Here is a 16,610-nt window from a genome sequence, read left to right on the forward strand (position 1 = left end):
AAGCTTCCTTGATAAAGATGTAATAAGTGTATAAGCAATTTTTTGGCAATTGATATTCCATTTACTAATGTTTTACTTTTGAGGAAAACAACTTACAAAAATGAAGATTATAGTAAATTTACTGCATAATTGTTGATTATTTTTAAATTATTTGATTTAGGGGAACTAAATATTAAAAGGTTTTTCTCCCAAGAAGCTGTCTCCTAAGCATATGTCAAAATCATGCAAGATGTATGGGAAAATGAATAATAAAAATATTTTTATTAAATACATATGATAGGAATTCTACAAAGCATATACAAATAGAAAAACAAGCCCAGTCCCTAATCCCAAGAGGTTTTCATTATTATAGGGAAACAGAGTTATAGAGAGAGTTTATAGAGAGTTAGGATCTGGCAGTGAAGGACATAGTAACATATTTTTTTAAACATCCTTCCCACTAGGAGAAAAACACAACTATTTCCTGCATTGAATCATTTGGTGGCATCAGTGATTTTGATGGTGAAAACTTTCTTTTTCCTTCTATTTAGTAGCCATGGCTGTTGAGAAGTTGGGACCTGCAGTAAAAGAAATAATTGTTATTTCTATAAGAATTGCTTCCCTTGATGATGGCTAAAGAAATAACTTTAGTTCAATGACTATAGTTGGTTGAACAGCTAAATTCAAAGTGGTACCTACTGACTAGTCCTATGCTTTAAAATATAGGTGGCACAAAGGACATGCTTGTTAAATTGAATATTTATTAATGAATGGATATCTATTAGTAACAAACTATTACATATTCTAAGGATCCACTGTTGGCCTTGTCTGATGAACATTTTTATCAGGAATTTAGATGATAGGACCTTATCGGTCAGCACATTCAGTGAGATTAAATACTTGTCTTAAACCAAGAAAATAAAATATCACATGAACAAAAATCCCTTGTTTCGTTATGACTACTAGTTTTAATATCTTAGTTTTTTATTACAATTAGTATTTTTTAATGCTCAATTGCACCTGGTTGGGGAAAATCTAGGTTTATAAATAGGTATTTGAAGAAACAGCTAGGGGGATTTCATTAAAAATAAATAATAGCTAAATTTTATACAAAACTTTAAATTGTGCATAGTGCTTTACATTTACTCTCCTGTTTGGCAACATATAATAACCCTTGATTTAAGATTATTATTAGTCCTGTTTTGTTTATGAGAAAACAGACTGATAAAAGTTAATTTTCTTATCTAGGATAATATAACTAGTAACTGTAAGAAGCAACATTCAAATTCACGTTTTTTCCTAACTGAAATCCCAGTGATTCAACTGCTATATGCTCTCGTTTCCTGAGTGAGCTGACCATAAGCTGCTCATACATCAATGATGTGACTGACAAAATTTAAACCTATTTGGCATGAATTAATGCATGTTTGGTGCTCAGATAACAAGAGGTCATATATTGCTGCTCCTTTTTAGTTACACATTTGTGCAGTTCTGAATACCACATTAGTATTAGAATATTGACAAATAGCAGTATATCTTCAGAGAACAAGACATTATGGAACATGAAACATTGTGAAAAGGAACTAGACATCTTTTTCCTGTGTATCACCCAATTTAAGACTTAAACTTTCCTCAAAACAAAATTTGTTATACTCCTACCCTTAGTCGATATTGTTTTTCCTTCCTTTCATCTCCACTTTAATCTAACATTCAACTTTTCATAAGGTAATTTTATACTGTTCTCAAGGTTTTGATAAATATCTTTCTTTCAGCTAAGTGATACATTAAATAAAGATCTAAGCAGAGTTAGGAAAATTTTAGTTCGAATCTGGCCTCAGACATTTATTATCTGGGTAACCCTGAAAAATCATTTAAGTGCTATCTACCTCTGTTTCTTCAACTATAAAATGAGAATAATAATAGTATCTACCTCTCAGGATTGTTGTGAGAATCAAATGAGATAACGATTGTAAAGTGCTTCAATGCCAATAGAGTACAAGCACATAGTTGTTGTTTGACAAATACCTGTTTTTAGAGAATTCAAGAGAACTCCTGGGCTATATTTGGTAAAGATTTCATCTGATATTTTTATAGTTGATGTTTTGTTCACAATACAGAAAATATGAGGGGATGGTATCAGAGAGATGCTATCAGTATACAACTAGAAAATTAGGGAGTCACAGTTGTAGTGGGATAAAAAATGATTAATAGTCTAGATATTCCATTTGGTATAAACAATGTAAAGAGAGCTAAAGTAAGATCCCCAACATGCTTGTGGACCAATTGTGAGTTATTCACATGATCTGTGACAAGAGTCAAATGAGAAAAGAGAAAGTTGTGAAGGGCAAAAAGGAAATTTCTATCTTTAGAGAACATTGCTAATTTGATAAGATCATAGATCTATTAAAATAGGTAAGAAAAAAATTTAAAGGCTTTTGTTGAGACAACTCAAAAGCTATACTATTAAGAGGTAAAAATGTCAGGGGTTAAAAGTAGAAAGCTATATCTACAAAATCATTAGGGTCAGATTAAATTATCTCTAACGTCCCTTGGGACTCTGAAATTCCAACATTCCTTCCACTTACTTCGGTGATTTCATTGGTCCCAGGACAAAGCATATCCCTGAAGTGAGATTGGAGACCATCAAACTAGTCTTTTAATTTAAAGAGAATGATAATCCCTAGGTCTTTTAGTCTAACTTCTTTAATAAAGAATTAAATTCATTTACAACAAAATGGAAGTAATTAGATTTTTAGGAGCTTAATTTGACTGCCTATAGCAATTTATAAGTCTTGGTAGTGAGGTTTCTAGCCATTGACATATAGTCAATTCATCATATCTGTTCTAGAGGAAGGGGCTAATTTTCTTGGTGATGCTAAATTTGCTATAATGGAACCATTAAATTAAAAAGGTAACCTTGGAGAAAGGTGAATTAGCAATGTAATGACTGAGGTTCTTAATAAAAGCAAGCTTGAAGTACCAGTAGTCTATTGACTTCTTTTTCAGAATTATTGGCCAGTTTTGCACTTGAAAAATGATGCAAAAGAAAGAAAAAAGAAAAATGATGCAAAGAAAAGAAAACAATAATTGAACAGTTCAGTCAATGAAATTTCACTTTGTTTAATCATTTGAATATTTTACTCAAAATAATTATTTTGACATGATTTAGCTGATTATTTTAAAAATTCATCTTCCATGCTTAGGTCTTACTTAAAAATGATGATGTGTTGTGCCACAATTCTCTTTTAATGTCCTGACCCAGTTTCCCTAATTGTCCTTTTCAGTTACTCTGCCTCAGGTTATAATCATTCCTTCTTAATGTTTGATGGGATAAAGGTCTTTATCCATTTTAGATGTCATTAGAATATCAGGAGCTTCTCTAGTACCTCCCATTATGTCATCCTAGGTACCTCCCCCCTCATTAGGTCATCCTCATCCAGGTCATTATGTCATTGTTCTTGTTACCCTATAAAAGAATCTTGTATCTGACATTTGCTGCTGGATTTTTTGAGATGATAGTCTCATTCAGCCCTAGGACCAAACCATGGATCCATTTGGTCCCAGTAAATCTCTCCATTAAATAAATTATTAAATTGTTCTCTAATCTCTTATCTTGCTCAGTTTCTCTGGCGATACAAATGTACTTTAACATAAAATTTTTAAATAATAAAGAAAAGTCAGGGATATTAAACATATTTTTTCTTCACAATAACACATAGTTATCAGTAAAACACACATGAGCAAAAATTATAGCCCTAAATAGAAACTAAATAACTAAATAGCAAATAATATGTAAGTCAAAAAAAAAAAAGGCAAATCTGTTAATGCTAATATGAAAGTAAATGTGAACATGAGAAAACAGGCCAACATTTTGGGAATGCAATAATTTTTCATGGGAAAATATATACATATACATATGTATAAATGATATAGAAAAACTTTAACAAATTGAGTTGAAAATTCAATTAAAATATTTGTTAGTTTTCAACATTACTTTTATATGAATTTGATTTCTATTTTTCCCATTTCTTCCTCTCTTCCTCCTCCCTAAGGGAGCAGTCTGATGGCTATATATGAACAATCATACCAAACATTCCTTGACACTAGTAATATTGTGAAAGAAGCAAAGGAGACAAAAAGACAAGAAAAAAAAAAAACCAACAAAAGTGAAAATAGTATGCTTAGATCTGTACCTTGACTCCACAATTCTCTCTAGAAAGTGGATAGTACTTTTTATAAGTCCCTAGGTATTAGATAACTGCCTTGCTGAGAAGAACCAAATCCACCAAATCCACCAAATCCAGTCATCTTCACAATGCTGCTGTCACTGCATTCTCTGTGCTCAACTCTCTTCACTCAGCATCAATTAATGTAATTTCATACAATTCTTAAAAAGACCTATAAAATTAACATATTATCAATCCCCAAACAGAAAATATAAACAAAGGACAAATAAATAAAATTTAAAACTTTAAAGACAACCAAACTGAAACATTGTCAAGAGAAGTTTAATATAGTAATGAAATCAGAAACCAAAGTATTTGTCAAGAATAAGAGAGGTATACAAAACAAGTACAGTTTTACAAGATTAGCTGAGGAAGGGAGAAATGACAGCTTATAGGATGATAGCTTGAGGATATAGTGGTCTAGTGAAGATTTTTCCCCCTAATAATTGGGGAATCTTGGGAATGTTTAAAGGTAATAGGAAAGGAACTAATAGAAAAGATTTATTTAAACTTGTGAAAGAGATAAACAATTATTGAAGTATCATTTTTCTGGAGAATGAATAGAACAGAATCAAGAATACATGTAAGGAGATAAACCATGGTAAGAAAGGCCATCTCATTGCCAGAAACTAGGGGAAAGGAAAAGAAAGTGGGGAAGAATGGGAAATGTTATCTGTCATAACTGAAAAATTAGGGAAACAAAATTACTTAAATAAAAATATTACTAGGTGAAATACAAGGAAATGGAGCTATCAGAAATTACTATATAAAATTATCTGCTGGCAAAATGTAAAAGGAATAATTATCTAAAAAAGTAAAGTACTTAATTAATGTAAGAGGAAAAAGCAATCTTAAATAGCTACCCATAGAAAGATAAAACGATAAAACTTTAAAATACAAAAAGATTAAGTCTGATGTATTTTTAAATGAATTCTATCAAATATTTAAAGAGTAATCAATGTTATGTTAACCAAAGTATTTTCCATAATAAAAATAGTGCTATAATAAGATCCTTTTCTGGGACAAACATGATTCTAATTCCCAAACCAAGGTATTATATATATTTTTAAAAAGAAATTGTTTATCAGTGTCATCATTAAATGTTGTTTTAAACTGTTAAATAAGATATTAGCAAAAATATTTATAGAAATGTATAAATTACTAAGTATAATCATATATATTTATTTCAAGTGTACTGTGATGAACTGAATGTAGGAAAATAATCCACCTAATTATGTAACAGTAACCCTATATTATTTTCTCTCTCTCTCTCTCTCTTTCTCTCTCTCTCTCTCTCTCTCTCTCTCTTTCTCTCTCTTTCTCTATAAGTTCATACTATAAAAACATCATGTACTAATACAAGCAAGCAACCTATCTGGATCTAGTCTTAGAGGGTTGAGTGAGGTACTGAGAAGTCATTTGACTTACTCATAGAGAAACAATTCTCTCAAAAAAGAACAGGGACTTGTAGAGACTGCATTGTGAATTGAGTCATGAGATCAAAATTCAGATTAAAAAGTGAGTGAAAGAAGAGGAAACGAAAGAAACAAGTGTGGATTTGAGAATTCTAGGAATTGGAGAAGATAAAGATCGGTATAGGATAACAGTTTGAAGATGCAGTTCTAAAATGTAGGGCAAATTTTTTCTCTCCATTTTTTTAAGCATAAGAGAATCTTGGACACATTTGGAGGCATTAAAGAAGACAGTAAAATTAGCAAATGAAGTAATGTATTTTTTTTCTTTTTTTTTTTTTGAGGCAATTGGGGTTAAGTACTTGCTCAGGGTCACACATCTAAGAAGTGTTAATTGTCTGAGGCCAGATTTGAACTCAGATTCTTCTGACTTTAATGTTATTACTTTATTCACTGCACCACCTAGTTAATGTATTTCTGAAGTAATGTATTTCAAAATGAAAATAAGGACAAAAGAAAAAACTCATAAAATATGGCCTCAATTAAATCCTTAAAATAATGTGGTCTTCAACCAAAGGAATGGGAAGAAATGAAAAGGGAAAATTTTTGAGCAGCAAAAAAAAAAAAAAATAATAAGATAACTTCTTTGGTCATTGTCATTGGGAATCATTTAAGGAAGTAAGGCCCAGTTGAAGTTTGAAAACAAATCTGTAGGATTAAAAAATTAAATAACAGAGCCTTATAACCAACATATTTCAAAGCCAGAACCTGAATCCAGTTCTTCCTAGCTTCAAGACTAGCTCTGTTATGTTGTACAAAATATTTTAAAATTCAAAAATAATTTCATGAACCAATAGGGCAAAGTTAGGAGAAAGAGGAGGACAATCTATATTATCTTTCATTTATTTATAGCTTTATAAATTTAATGCTATGCTTATCTTTATATGCTATCCCTTTCCTTTGCTTCCTCCTTTCTCCTTCTTTCTCTGTCTATCTTTCCACCTCTGTCTGTCTCTCTTTCTGTCTCTCCCTTTATAATAATATAAAAGGTAATATAATGCACATTAAATGCAATAATCAATGGTAGTTACAAAGGGTTGATGTTAGAACATGATTGCTTTTCTTCAGTAGGAGTTTTAGGCTAAGATGTTAAGTGTTCTTTCAAGAGCATATACTATATCACAAGATTTTGTTTTGTTTTATTAATGGAAGGCATTATATAACTGGAATAATGCCAAGTGCAAGGTTTATAAAAATAAAGTGCATCTACAACAATTTAAGCCAGACATTATAAAAACTGCTTTTAAAATTTCTTGACTATCTCATTGAATGTTGGAACTTGAAAGGATATTTGTCTATTATAAAACTGCTGACTTGCCAGATTAAGCCACACATATGGAAATGAAAATATCTGGGAATAAATTATGAAATTAATTTTGCATGCTCAATCCCACTTTTTCACTTCTTCAAAAGAACTATTTTGTAACTCCTTTAATGCTAAATTCTATAATAACCAATGGCTGAATTATGCATTTTTTAATGTAAAGTATGTCAATATATTTTAAAACCAACTATGAAAAAATAAATTGTCCACAAATTTCACATCTGGAATTTCTTAGTGGAAAAAGTGGGAATATGAGTGGAACTACTAAAATTGAAAAGAATTAATAATATGAATACCTAATATGGCTTAATATACTATTACATATGTATATCTTAATATAATCCAAATGATCTTTGGGTTTGACATTTTGCATGCTTCCATATCAATGCTAAGCACAGTTCCTCTCCTCGAATGCCTTAGAATACAGTTTTCTTGAAATGCTCTGATAAGTAACCAATAATCACAAAATGTATAAAGACTATCTAGAAGTCAATATACCCAGGTAAACTCAAAGTACTCATAAAAATATTCACTATTTAAACATACTTTTTACCAAAATAAAAGACAATTTAAATAATATGGGGCAACTGTCATCACTTTCAATCAGTAATTTTCATAATCCCTTGTTTATTTTTGTAACAACAACAAAAAGTTTTTTAACTTCCAATTCAAAAGATCAGTGAACCCTGAATATCATAATCTTTGAGTAATACAAAATAGAAGTTACCCAAAAAAGAAATGAAGTGATGTATGTCATTGGAGATGAATAGTTTTAAAGATGAATTGCATGGAAAATAAATCATAGAAGATAGTGATGAATGAAAGATAACTGATGGATAGCCTGGAAATGTATCTGTATGTATCCAAGAGACCTAAGACTATGCTGGCTGGATTATGTCCTACTTTGTGGCACCTACATAATCGATGACATTAGAGCACTGTATTGTTTGTTTAAAAAGTGTTGTGCATGAATTGCCAGATAAACGAATATACAAATATTAACTGTAATGGAAAGAACACTGGATTTGTAGGCCTAATAATCACGTTCAGATTTTAACTTTGCTACTTTGTATCTATGTAGTCTTAGGCAAGTTAATTTACTTGAATGATTTCAATTTCTTCATCTGTAGAATATGAACATCTGTTTTAAAAATTAATAGTCAAATCAAAGGAAATTCTGAAAGTAAATTCTATTAATTCTATCAAATGAATATATAGTAAACCAGATTTTTCAGTGCTTCAGATTTTTGCAAGAATCTTTTTCTCAAATCTAGAAAAGATAACAAAAGTAGCAATATTAAAGATGTTAAAGCAAAAGAATCTCTATATAAAATTTAAATTTTATATATACATATATATACATACATGTTCTTATATATACATATGTGTTATATATACATATATATGTGTTTTATATATATATATATACATATGTGTTCTTAACAAGCAGCTTGCCAATTTGTTGATATTGTACAGGACTATTATAAATTATTGATCAATGAATTTCAGGAAATGATAATAACATCAATATATTGAGAGAAATTTTAAATATTATCATGAGACTTCCAGAAGATGATAAATGAATGGATAACATACACTAGCTATTTGAACTACTATCTTAAAGCTTCACCAGCTCTTTTCGTTTAATAAACATTTATGCGACTTTAAAATAATTTTTGAAAGAATACTTTTTAAAAATAACCTTTTAAAATAATCAAAATATTTTACTGCAGAATTAAGTGAAAATTTTGACAATACTTTTATTTTCTCATTATTTTAACCTATAATGCAGGAAATAGAGACAGTAAAAAAAAATCTTTTTCTGGACAGCACTTTGAGTTCTTGTGTAGGGAAGGAAGGGAGAGGCTATCACTTTCTATGATATTTACAAATGGCTATGAATGAAAAAGCACATAAGCAGATGGTATACTGTGATTTGGTAACATTGCTTGTTCATAATTTCCTTGAATATGACTTGGGATTTAAAAATATTACAGAATATTAAAATTAAAATAAACAGTTCAGTTCATCCAAATCAATCTTTGATCTATTCAGGACCCCTTTTCAAATTCCTCAGAGAGATTGTTATTCACTTCTTCCCTAAATAGTGATAGGTAGCTCACTTTTTGGTAAAGAAGATTCATTTGCCTTTTTTCCTCTCAAATTTTAATATAGAAAGAGTATCAGATTCTTAATCAAGAAAGGCATTGTTCAAATCTCTATTTGAATGATTTTGCACTTTTTTTTAAACCACAGATGAACTTTTTTATCCTTCTAAGCCAAATTTCTATATCTATAAAATGATCATGCTTGTTTGACATTATTGCAAGGAATGCATTTTGGAAAGCAAACACTCTTATTTGCTTTTCTCTGAATCTAATATTTTCATTAATTCCCCGTTACTTTCCTGCCACAATTTGATTACAAGTCCCCCAAATCTATGAGAGCGATTCCATTATGATCACTACTATCTTTGACATTTCATACATATACATATACATGAACATGTATAGGTGAAAATAATTCTTGGTAAATAAGTTATATTTTTTCACAACTCTTTCAGCTTACTTTCATTTTTTCTCTTAAAGGAGTTGTTACAACACATCCTCATGGAAATTGAAATCAGGAAACAGGGCTAAATCTGGAAAGGAGGTGGGTGAGGATTTCCTGATATACTTTATGAATTCCTTCTTTGATAATTAGAAAAACAAATGTTGTTGATGCACTGGAATTCAGGAAACTTTTCTAAGAAATCTCTACTAAATTTGATAAACTAAATCACAATTGTATTCAGAACTAAAATATTTTACTGAAATGAATTTGAATACAAAGTAGGAAGATCTTATATATATTTATGGAACTTCTATGCTTCCTTTTTATAAAATAAATAAATAAACTACAAATAACCCACTATGACCAAAAAAAAAAAAAAAAAAAAGGAAAATAGGATATTTTGAAGTTGAATGAATTAGAGACAAATAAAACATTTTTTCTGATTACCTTTCATTTTTCAAGTTCAAATTTCTCCTCAAAGCCTGCTACTTCTCTCCATTCTTCCTATGTCCAGATTCTCTAATAATTCAGGAGCCAGCTCTTTAACATCCTTTATGGCTTTTCTTAGTTTTCCATTTTTTTACCTATACAAACTTACCCTTCCTAATTGTTTACAACTTTGCTATTTTCTAAGTGACAGCTAGATAATTTGACAACTAAATCAATGCTAATTGTTAGTGAGTGTTAATAGCTTTATATGCTAGAGGCTTCTTTTTAACATGTTAGTATTTTATGCAGCAACCTGTTAGTGTTAGTGGAGAAGAACTGACAATTTAATAGTTTCTTATTTTTGTATGGGTGAAACTAGATGGTGCATTGGATAGAATATCAAGAAAATGAATGTTCCTGAGTTCAAATTTGGCCTTAGATACTAGCTCTGTTTGTGGGCAAGTCACTTAACCCTGTTTTCTCGGTTTCTTTATCTGTAAAATGGGCTGGAGAAAGAAACTCTAGTATCTTTGTAAAGAAAACCACAGATGGAATCATAAAAAATTGTACACAACCAAAACAACTAAACAACAACAGTTCTACATAGGTAGTTTCCTAAATCATCTAACCTTAGATTGGGATTAGTGGGAATTGCATTTCTTTCACTCTAGGGGGCAAAGCAATATAACCTCACAGACTACTATAAAAGTATCTAAATTCTGGATTTGGATTTCAGCTTAGCTTGTCTCTAACCTCTCTTGTATTCATTTGTCTTCTATTTAAAATGAAGGATCTAAAGCAGAAGTAACTTTTCAAGTTCAAATTTTATAATTCTGTGTCATGAAAAAAATAGATATGTATATTTATATGTGATATTATAGACATGTATCTGCATATGTTGGTGTATTTCTATGCACATGGATAAATGTATCTATGTAGATGTTTCTTTTTTTGCTGAGGCAATTGGGGTTAAGTGACTTGCCCAGCATCACACAGCTAGTAAGTATTATGTGTCTGAGACCAAATTTGAACTCAGGTCCTCCTGACTTCAGGGCTGCTGCTCTATCCCCTGCGCCACCTAGCTGCCCTGATGTTTCTTTAAAAAAAAATTTAAACATTTTATTTAAAATTTAATCTTATTATTTTCCCAATTATGTGGAAAATAACTTTTAACATTTTTGTAGCTTTTTATTTTGAATTCTAAATTTTCTTTTGCTCTTTTTCTTCCTCTCTTACTGAGAAAACAAACAATTGATATAAGCTATATACATATGCAGTCATTCAAAACTTATTTCCATGTTAATCATATTTGTGGGAGGAAAAAAACACACACTCAAAGAAGCCCAAGAAAAACAAAGAGAATGTATGTTTTGATCTATATTCTGACTCCATAAATTCTTTATATCTAGAGATATAAAAATAAATTTTATTTATTTTTAGAGAGCATTTTTTTCATCATTAAGTCCATCAGAATTTTATTGGATCACATATTACCAAAATATGTAGATTATTTGCATTTCTTAATTACAAAAAGATTTCGATTACTGTATGGAATGTTCTCCTAGTTCTGCTTATTTCACTTTGTATAAGTTCACATAAATTTTATTCAGAGAGCATCCCTCTTGTCATCTCTTATGATATAATAGTATAAACATTAACATGTTCCAATCATTCACCAGTTAATGGACATTTCCCTAATTCCCAATTCTTTGCTACCATTAAAAAAGCTAATATAAATATTTTTGTACTTACAGATTTTCTTTCTTTAAAAAAAAAAGTCTCTGAATGATATTTTGGAGTCAAATGGTATACATTATATTATAGCCATTTGGGCATAATTGCAAATTGTTCTACAGAATAGTTCACTCAGTATATAATTTTACCAATAATTCATTAATGCCTCAATTTTCTTAGATCTCCAACATTTGTCATATTAGCCAATCTGATGGTTGTGGAGTAGTAGCTCAAAGTTGTTTTAAGTTTCATTTCTACAGTTAATAGTGATTTAGAAGACTTTCTTAATATGACTACAGAAAACTGATTACTTTGTCTGAAAACCACCTGTTCATATCATTTGATGATTTATCAATTGAGGAATGACTCTTATTTTTATACATTTGGCTTCATTTTCTATATATGTGAAAAATGAAACCTTTATCAGAGAAGCTTGCTATAAAACTTTTCTTGATAGTAATTATTAACAATCATGCATTTCCTTCTTTCCTAATTTTTCCTATTTATCCTACTTTCTCTTTTCACCCTGTACCTTCTCAAGTATTTTGCTTTTGACTTTTACTTCCTTCAATCTGCACTCCTTTCTATCAGTCCCCACCCACTTCTCTTATTCCTTTCCATTACTACTTTTCTATGGGTATGATATATTTCTATATCCAACTTGGTGTGTATATTGTTCTTTGTTTGAGTCAATTACAGTTACACGCTTATCCCCTTATGACCCATCTTCCCTTCCACTATAAAATCTTTTTGGTCTCTTTTATTCTACTTGTCCCTTTCTACCTTCCCCAATGCATTTCTATTTCTCATCACTTAATTTAAAAAAATAATAATCATTGCATCAAATTCAACTCATATCCATGTCCTCTGTCTTCATATACTTCTTTTAACTGTCCTAATAGTGAGAGAGTTTTTGGAAGTTATAACCTTATTAAATATCTTATCATTTCTCTTTCCGGCTTCTCTCGAATCTTGTATTTGAAAATCACATTTTCTATTTAGCTTTGGTCTTTTCATCAACAATGATTAAAGTACTTCTGTTTCAATGTCTATCTAGTATTTCCTCTGAAGGATTATACTGTTTTGCTGGGTAGATTATTCTTGGTTATAATCCTACTTCAGCTGCCTTTCAGAATATCATATTCCCATTCTCTAATTTAAAGCAGCAACAACTAAATCTTGTATTATCTTGACTGGGGGTTCACAATATTTGATTATTTTCTTTCTGGCTAATTATAGTTTTTCCTTGACCTGGGAGCATTGGGAATTTTCATTTGGGGATCTCTTTCAGGAGTTGATCAGTGGATTCTAGTAATTTCTATTTTACCTTGTTTCTAGGACATAAGGGAAATATTTATTGATTATTATTATTATTGTTATTATTATTTTTGCTGAGGCAATTGGGGTTAAGTGACTTGCCCAGGGTCACACAGCTAGGAAGTGTTAAGTGTCTGAGACCAGATTTGAACTCAGATCCTCCTGACTTCAGGACTGGTACTCTATCCACTGTGCCACCTAACTGCCCCCTGCCCTTGATTATTTTTTGAAAGATGTTGTCCAAGCTCTTTTTTTTAAAAAGTAGTATGGCTTTCAGGTGCTCCAATAACTCCTAAGTTATTTCTTTTGCTCTGTTTCCCAGGTAAATGTTTTATTTTCAATGAGATATTTCTCATTTTTTCTGTTTTTCATTCTTTTGATTTTGTTATATTGTTTCTTGATGTTTTGTGGAGTTATTTGGTTCTATTTGCCCAATTCTAGTTTTTGAAAAATTATTTTGTTCAGTGCATGTTCTGTTTATTCCATTTGGCCAAATTTACTTTGTAAGGAGTTTTTTTCCTGCAGTCAATTTTTGTAATTCTTTTCCCCATTTGACCAATTATGCTTTGCAAGGCATTCTCTTCATTGGATTTTTGAACCCCTTTTGCCATAGGATATTAGTTTCTTCGATATTTTTGTGCCTCCTTTATCAAGCTCTAAATTTTTTTCATGATTTTCTTATATTTCTCTCATTTCTCTTCCCATGACACTTCAGCTTCTCTAATTTTATGTTAAAATCCTTTTAAAATTTCTTCTGTGGCCTCAGACCAATTCATATTTTTCTTTGGAGCTTTGGATAACTTTGCTTTCTTCCTCTGAATATAGAAACTTTCTATAATGAAGATCTTTTTCTGTTGTTTGCTCATTTTTTTCCCAGTTTAACTCTATGTTAAAGTCAGATTTTTCTTCTGGAGTGAAGGAGACACTGCCCCCAAGCTTTAGGAATTTTATACAGCTGTTTTCAGAATCAAGTCTGAAGACCTGTAAGTTTTCAGTTTTTCTGAAGTGGTATCATCAAGGGGAAGTATGTTTACTACTCTTCTGGCCTATGCTCTAATTTTGTTGCTCTGAGCAACCTCAAACAGTCTTTTTTACATTATAATTGTGAGCAAGATCATAGTTCCCCTGGGGGTACAAGCTTTGAAGTGTGATAATATTACCTCTCATCTTGGGACTGAGATCAAGGACTATAGTCCAGAGGCAAGTATAGACAATGAAACAAAGTCCTGCCCCAGGGCCAGAAAAAGGACCCCTATGATGACCTTCTGACTAATTGTCTGGTGCCTTACCATCAGATGGCTGAGAAGTCTGGATATCATTGCTGCTGTCACTGATTCAGTTGCCTTCAAAACCTACTGCTCTATACTGGACTGTGCTCCCCTTTCACTCTGATATAACAGACCTTTCCTACCCACTTTCAAAGTTATCTTCAACTGATTTTTTTTTTTTACTCTGTCCTTTTCTTGGCTCAGCTCTTCTAAAATTGATTTTGAGGCATTATTAAAGTTATTTGGAGGGGTTAGGAGAGAGCTCAGGCAAGTGCTTGCCTTTTCTCTACCAGATGCCAGCTATATATGTTTCATAATAGAAAATCAAAACTTTTGTTTTCAAGATAACAAAATTTGCTTGAAGAAATGACCTATTAGTCATTAACATTTCATGTTATTTAAGCTCAACTTTCCCTTGCAATTGCACAGCAATCATTTAATTTTTAATTGCTGTTTTATATAACTTCATAGAAAGTTATCCAAGGGGGGGATGGAGCCAAGATGGAAGAGAGGAGACACTTCTTTTTTCTGAGCTCTCTTCATGTCCCTCAAATTAACAGCTAATTAAGCTTCTGAGCTGGTTTTGGAATGACAGAACCCACAAATATTTGGAGTTTAATAAAATTCCAGCAGAAGATAAATTGGAAGATCTCCAGAAAAAGGCTGTTTCAAATCGAGCATTGTGGGAGGCAGGCCGAGCATAGGTGGGCCAAGCACAGGGAGCCAATAGTCATACGGAAGGAGGAATTTACAGCAGTTTTGGCTACTCTGTCTTGATTGCAAGCCAGTAGATCAGCAAATTTGCTATAAGACATCCAATACAAATACAAAAGGCAAATTGTGAGCACCTAAACCCCAGAATATCATGGAACTCAGAAGTTAGTCAGCACTTACCAAGCTCAACCACTGTTGCCTATGGAGGAAGCTTGGATAATCTCCCTTTTGCCTTAAAAGCACTGTTTAAAAAAAATTAGCAAAAAAGCAAAAAGAACTCTGACCATAAATAATTTTTTAACAGAGAAAGAGAAGAACAGATTTCAAATCCTGAGGACACTAAAAACAAATCATATCCAGATGAAGCACCCTAGGCTGATTTGAATAGTTCCCCATCATCTCACAAGTCTATCTTGGAAGAATTAAAAAGGATCTTAAAAGAGAGTTAGAAGAACAATGGGGAAGGAAATGAAAACTTTGCAAGAGGTTTTGGAAAAGGAAACATTATCTGAAATTTTTTGAAGAAAACTTACAAGTAGATTTAGTGAAATGGAAAAGACATATAACTCCTTAAAAATAGATTTGACAAAATGGAAAAAGAAAGCAACTCCTTGAAAAACAGATTCATGAAATGGAAAAATAAAACAACTCTTTGAAAAACAGAATTTGCAAAATGGAAAAAAATCCAAAGAACAAAATAACTCATTTAAAGATTCAATTGGCCAAATATAAATGGCACTAAAATAACTGAAGAAAATAATTCATTAAAAATAAGTGAACAATATAAATGTATGACTCAATAAGACATAAAGAATCAAACAAACAAAACCAAAAAAAAAAAAAAATAGAAAAAAATGTAAAATACTTCTCTGGAAAATCAACTGACCTGGAAAATAGATCTAGGAGAGACAATCTAAGAATTATTGAACTTCCTGAAAACCATGATGAAAAAAAAGGGCCTAGGCATTATCTTTCAGGAAATTATGATGGAAAATTACCCTGATATCTTAGTATTATAAGGTAAAGTAGCCATTGAAATAATTTACCAATCTCCTCCTGAAAGATACCCCAAAATGAAAACTCTAAGGAATATTGTACCTAATTTCTGAACTATTAAACCAAGTAGAAAAAAAAATATTGCAAGCAGCCAGAAAGAAATAATTCAAATACTGAGGAGCCACAATCAGAATTATATATCTCATTATATACCTCAACAATGATACTGTTTGAGGATGTATTCTGATGGAAGTGGATCTCTTCGATAAAGAGAGCTAATTCAGTTTCAATTGATCAAGGATGGACAGAAGCAGCTACACCCAAAGAAAGAACACTGGGAAATGAATATAAACTGCTTGCATTTTTGTTTTTCTTCCCGGCTTATTTATATCTTCTGAATCCAATTCTCCCTGTGCAACAAGAAAACTATTCGGTTCTGCACACATATATTGTATCTAGGATATACTGTAACCTATTCAACATGTAAAGGACTGCTTGCCATCTTGGGGAGGGGGTGGAGAGAGGGAGGGGAGAAATCGGAACAGAAGTGAGTACAAGGAATAATGCTGTAAAAAATTACCCTGGCATGGGTTCTATC

The 16,610-nt window shown here is 31.2% G+C and overlaps 1 long non-coding RNA gene across 1 annotated transcript in view; it reads right to left on the reverse strand.

The window, feature by feature from the left end:
• Positions 1-246: 246 nt before the first annotated feature.
• The window catches only part of LOC127560034 (uncharacterized), a 34,467-nt gene continuing 18,103 nt past the window's right edge, over positions 247-16,610 (reverse strand). Inside the window, exon 2 of the long non-coding RNA XR_007953255.1 lies at positions 247-557. This is a non-coding gene — a long non-coding RNA (uncharacterized LOC127560034). The remainder of the gene's footprint in view (positions 558-16,610) is intronic.

Source organism: Antechinus flavipes, chromosome 1 (genome assembly GCF_016432865.1).
Source record: "Antechinus flavipes isolate AdamAnt ecotype Samford, QLD, Australia chromosome 1, AdamAnt_v2, whole genome shotgun sequence".
In the NCBI taxonomy this organism is placed as follows: Eukaryota; Metazoa; Chordata; class Mammalia; order Dasyuromorphia; family Dasyuridae; genus Antechinus; species Antechinus flavipes.